Source organism: Equus quagga, unplaced genomic scaffold (assembly GCF_021613505.1).
Source record: "Equus quagga isolate Etosha38 unplaced genomic scaffold, UCLA_HA_Equagga_1.0 203_RagTag, whole genome shotgun sequence".
Classification (NCBI taxonomy): domain Eukaryota; kingdom Metazoa; phylum Chordata; class Mammalia; order Perissodactyla; family Equidae; genus Equus; species Equus quagga.
In genome coordinates this window covers 8,631,445-8,637,571 of record NW_025798627.1, presented here as the reverse complement: position 1 = coordinate 8,637,571, position 6,127 = coordinate 8,631,445, and the positions used below count along the sequence as shown (strand labels likewise).

At 36.9% G+C, this 6,127-nt stretch overlaps 1 protein-coding gene across 2 annotated transcripts in view; it reads left to right on the top strand.

Annotated features, from left to right (window-relative positions):
* The first annotated feature begins 208 nt into the window (after positions 1-208).
* Positions 209-6,127, top strand: part of LOC124233487 (inositol polyphosphate 1-phosphatase) — a 30,269-nt gene continuing 24,350 nt past the window's right edge. For both annotated transcript variants that reach the window (XM_046650617.1, XM_046650615.1), the window contains exon 1: positions 209-394. The gene's annotated coding sequence lies outside the window, so the exon portion shown is untranslated. The remainder of the gene's footprint in view (positions 395-6,127) is intronic.

The following is a 6,127-nucleotide window of genomic DNA, read 5'->3' as shown; positions in this document are numbered from 1 at the left end:
GAGTATCAGGGAGGATTCAACAATTAGTTGAATTTAGGGTCTTCCATGGATAGCCAAAGTAAACAAGAAAATATTCAGGAAAGTTTAAGAATTGAAGGAAATGAGTCATTGATAATATGTGTGCTCCAGAGGATAACCTTTGTACTGCACAGCAAAGAACTCGACACCTAATCAGCAGAGGCTGGGCTGGGCCGTTTACTAAGGAATGTTCAGATGAAGTGCAGGGAAAAGCAATCCAGCGTCCCCCCTCTGAACTTTTTGCTCTCCAATTTCCAGCCTTTAATTCCCTTCAGACAGAGGGGAACTCAGATCCTAAGAATCCATACACTTCAAGCCTTTGGCATTTACTATATTTTACATCTGGGAATTCAGTAAGCAACACTTCTGTGGAAAGGTAAGTGAGAAAAAGATAATTCCCATTTTATGAAGTTTAACGTATATACACTGCGTGTGTGTGTGTGTGTGTGTAGTGTGATAGAATAAAGATAAATACTCAGACCCAGTGAAACCTTCTTAGAGAAAAGCCTATATTCCCGTACATCGAGAAGTGACTATAAATATACCTGCATGACTTGTTCTAGAAACGTACCCTTTGCTTTTGATATCTCAGCTACTTGTAGTCCTCACTACTACATTCAACTCCCCTTAGTTTATATAGTTTAGTAAACTTGTACTGGTAACTTAAGAAAAACTCAGAGTTTTAAATATTTTATCATAAATGTTAAGAATTCCTTCCTCAAATCCTTTTAAGAAATCAGAGCTATGCTTAGTTTTCATGAGAGCTATTCAGTCTTTTCTAAGGCAAGTATAAATGATTTATATTAAGTTAATGATTTAAAGGAACACAAATATAAGATTGGGCAATGTGGTGCTGGGAATAAGTTATAACTAAATCAATTCAAATGTAGTCCTTGTTTGGGTAACCCACATTTTTCTGTATTTGTTAACTGTCTAATAGCCTACAGTCAAATCATTTATTATATATCCCTAACAGAAGAGATGTAGGTGGCAAATGCTGCAAAACTCATTGTAACCCAGTGAACTACAGTTAAAACCAATTTTAAGTTTCTAGCAGCTGATTTCAAGTTATGAGTTACGGCAGCAGCAGCTGTGAAATGTTGATCTATGTAACAACAATTGGTGACATCAGTGCTGGTTTTGATGCGACCGAGTAAAGGAAATGACTCAGTCTAGAAAGACTGTGAGAGCTGCCTGCTGACACTGCTACTATTGATCCTTACTCTAGAGGCCTTAGCTAATGTGTCATTAAAAATAATATTTCAAAGGAATATTTAATAGCATGGTAAAATACTCATATATGATGATTAAACGACAGTTTACAAAACAATATGTTTAGTAATATTTGTAAAAATAACACACACTTTCACACAGAGAAGATGGAAGTTATACTCCAAAACGTTAACAGTTATAGTATTGGGGTGGGTTTTGCTTCCTTCTTTATATTTTTCCCATCTTTTCAAAGTTTCCACAAACTTTTCTTCATAGAGCATTACTTTTATAACCAGGAAAAAGTCCATTAAACATAGTCAATAAATTTTATCTGAAAGCATAAATATTAAGAACATTTTGAAAAAGTGAATTTTGATGGAGAGTTACCCTATTGCTATTAAAAAGCTATGACATTGGCACAGTAATCCAAAGGAGGATAAATGAAAGAAAATAGAGGACCCAGAAATATGGCCTTAGTGCATAAACGAACTTAACGCATGATACATGGGTCATCACAGATTAGTGGGAAAAGGATGTTTGTTCAGTAATGATGTCAGAAAAATTGGCTAGATATTTGGGGAGGAAATCAAGTTAGAGCTTCTCAAAATAACTTCCAGATTATTGAAGACTTAAACCTTAAGAATCAGATAGTAAAAATATTAGGAGATATATAAGTGAATATTGATCTGACCTTTGCTTTAAAAAGAATTTTCTAGACATAGAAACAAAGATCCATAGATTTAACAACATAAAAATTTTTAAATTTTGTAGATAATAAAAACCCTTCAATAAAATTAAAAGATAAACTAAGAAAATTACCCATAATAAATGTGACAAAGTGTCGCCATACTTACTATATTGTTAATTGAATTAAATAAGATAAATAATAAGACTACAATATTGCTAGTCTGTGAGCTCCGTGAGGGCAGAGGCATAACTGTATTGTTTACCTTTTATATCCGTTAGCATAATGCCCAGATGCAATACAGGGAATTAATAGGTATTGAATGAATAGAGAAATGGTCAAACGTGAAAAGGAGGCTAAAAAGGGGGGAAGGAAGAGGGGAAAAGGAAATATAAATGACGAATAGACATGGAAAAAAATTCTCCCGTTAATAATAAAAATGCAGCTAAAACTTTGATGAGAAATTAGGAGAGGTTTTTTATTTGTGTGTATTTGATAATAGATGTGGTAATAAGATAGGCAACGTCATTCACAGTGAAGAGTGTTTTGGCAAAGTTACATTATTGACCGTGTAATTCTAGCAATCTAACCTAAAGAAATACAATAGACCCCTGATATTTATGAAGGATATATCTTCTTGACTCTTGGACTCTCCTAATCTGTGTTTTCAAACTGTGTTCCAAGGAGCCTTGGAATTCTGCAGGGTGTCCCAAAGTCTGCCTCAAAGATGAGGAAGAAGTTTCCCCTAACTCTGCATGTGATGTTTACCTCATTTATATGTCGACTTGATATAAGAATATTTTCTTAAAGATTCCACTGAAAACATCAATATTTGAACACTACCATACTGTAGTGTATGATTTCTTCAATAAAATGCAATGGAGTGTTACTTCTCAAAAACTACTGGAGAACAGTAATGAGTATTACATTCCCAAAAACTAGCCTCACAGTTATTAATTCAAATTCCCACTTCAGGAAACTTGTAAATCATTCTATAATTATCTTGCGAATAGTCAAAAGCTCCGATGTAAAATCTGAGAATACCCAGGGCCTGTTGCATAAGAAATAAAAGACTCGTGTTCTATGATGTTCACCAGCATTCTTTAATATATCAGTGTGTCCTAGCAGGAACTAACTTCCACAGATGTTTCAACAAAAGAGATTTTATTGAAGGGACTATTTACAGAAGTTTGGGGTTAGGTTTTGCATCGGGTGACGGGAAACAACATGACATGGAGATGACAAGAGACATGGAGGTACCCAGTCTCTTGCAAAAGTACGAAGTTGTTACCACCGCTAGGACTGAAAGGATACAGGGAGGAGATGAAGTTAGCAGAGCAGTGGGGGGGGGGGGGGGGAAGCTGCCTTGCAGGAGCCAAAATCAGGAGGTCTAAATCAGGAAAAGAGGTGGGAAGAAATACCCCAACCTTTTTCTTTTCCACTGTCCAACCTATTGTTGGTGTCACCCATTGGTCAATCCTACCTGGAAGCCAGATGGCAAGAGAGCCCAGAGGGAATAGTCTAGGAAAGTTTTGCCTTCTGAAACACAGAGTTTACTAGGGAAGGGTGGAAAATGGATCTGGCAGAGAGCAAGTAGAAAATAACCAGCATACTTATAATAGTGAAATACTGGGAACCCAGATGTCCAATAATAGAAAAATCCTTAACTAAATGATGGTATCAACCATTCTCCAATTAAGTAAATAATGGTACTCAAAAGACCATTATGTATTCAGGGAGCACAGAAGAGAGAGCCACCAACTCCATCAGGGGAGTGGATTCCCGGAAGATTTTCTCACATTGACAACTAAGGTGCTTTGTTGTTGCGCAGGAAGTTTCTTGTATTTTTGCTTATTACAGAAACAATACATATTCACTATCGGAAACACACACACACAACAAAAAACCAAGTATCTACAATCACACCCCCACCCCAAGATCACTATCAACATCTTAGAGTGTTATATCTTTCCAGATCTTTTTCTAAGCAGATATACACATGATTACGTTGTATTGGGGATAACATAGACATCTTTTTGTAAACTGTATTTTTCCACTTAATAAATCATGAATACTGTCTCATGCAATAAATATTCTGCAACTTTTAAAAATTTTTTACAAACTTGTTTCCTCATATTTGGTTGTAATTAATTTCTATCCTCAGACATTTAGTTTGCTTTCTCTTTTAGCTATTACCAAATGCACTGTGATGAACTTTCTCGTAGTCTACTCTTTACCCACATTACTGCCCTCAGGCCAATTTCAGGCCACAACCTGTTTTTCAACAGCCCTCAAGTTAATAGCTTTCATATTTTTTAAGGGTTAAAAAATCACACATACAAAGAAGAAAAGCAACAGAGACATGAGGCCTGCAAAGCCTAAAGTATTTACCATCTGGGCTTTTATAGAAAACATTTGTCAATCCCTGTATTATGAATTCCCAGAAATGTAACTTTTGAGTCAACGGGTGTGAACATTTTTGAGGCTTTTACTGCATTCTGCCAAACTGCCCTCCAGAAACATTGAAGCAATTTATGCCCTTCTTGGTACTGAGTCTGGTCATTCGCCATGCATCCTGTCTCAAGGGTGGCTGGCCCAAATCACTACCTCTGAGTATTCTTTTATTCTCAGTCAACTTGATGGTGCATTATTGTTTTAAGTTTTCACTTCCCTTAAAAATATGTTTGGCCATTTACATTTTTCTTTCATGACTTAGCTAATTTACATTCTTGCCCATTTTTTTTAACAGGATATTTATATTTTCTTTGTACGACCTCTTTATTAAATAAGGATTTTACTCTCATCTTTCGTATATACTGCCAACTTTTAAATAATTTTTATGTGTCTTTTAATTTTATTCTGTGGGTCTTTTTGATAAAAGAAGTTAAAAATTCTGTAGTCAACTCTGTCACTTTTTCTTTGTAATTTTGCCCTTTGTTCCAAGCTTACTTTGAGATTAAAAGCAATTCACTTATATTTTCTCCTTGCACTTTGAAGACTTAAAAAATTTAAATCTTTTAATCCTGCTCCAATTTAGTGTCTGAGAAAGGTTTTTAAAGCATGAATAGGTAATATAATACGAGTCATATTGCTGGATTCAGATTTGGCCTCACCACATAGTACATATTTGAGTAAATTACTTAACCTCTCTAAGTCACAGTTTTATTCTTTATTAAATGGAGATAACAGTAATACCTACCATAGGGCTGATGTAAGAATGAACAGCCATAAAACCCAAAAAGCACTTAGCATAGAGCCACTAGCTATTATTATAGCAGCAAGAGAGCACTCCAGGCAAAAGAAATGACCTGTATAAAGGTACAAAGGTATGAAACAAGTTTGTGCATTTAGGAAACTAGACGTGGTGTGGTAAAATGGGGTGTCAAGTGTGAAGGGCATGGTTGACAGATGGGAGGGGAGACCGGCCTTAAACGCCATGCCCAGGAGCTTGCTCTTGATCTTATCAGAGATTGGCAGCCAATGAAGGCATTTAAACAAGCAAGAAATCTACTGAGATGTGTGCTGGAGGACTACTTCTGTGGTAGCAAAGCGGGAAATGGACCAGGTTCATATCATAGTACAAACTTCACAAAAACGGCAGTCCCCTGCTCCAGACCTCCCCTCCCCAGATTCCTGCTCCCTAGAGGCAAATTCTTCCACCTTCTAACTATTTCTTCTGGTATTTGCCTCTTTACTTCTAAATATCATGTTTAAACTATTTCTTGATTTAGCCATTATAGATACAATTATGAGACTAATTAATCAACAGTAGCAATGGCATGGACCTAAGAAGCCCTAAGGGGATGGACCTAGAAATGAATCTGGGAGAGAAGCTAGCGTCAAGCAGACTTGCTAGTGAGTGAAAGCAAGGGCATGGGATGAGGTCTGGGCTAGAGCTGTCTCAAGTTAGAAACCACAGAAGCAGGCTGGGAGCAGAAAGATGAGTTCAGTTTGGGAGCTGTAAAGTTTTAAGCACCGTTTCCTAGAGTGTGACAGGTCGAGTATAGCCCCAGGCTTCTGTCTTGGCGGTTCCTCACCCTCTGAGGACTGAAGTGTTGACTACTTAGGAGGCAGGCTTGGGTGGTTTGGGAAAATGTAGATAAGAAAGCCTGCCAGCTGGAACTTTAAACAGAGCTTCCCAATTTCCTACGGTGGAATGAGTTACAGGTGTGTAGCTATTAGTCTCCTCCGCCCTCCAGGTGGAAGGGCACA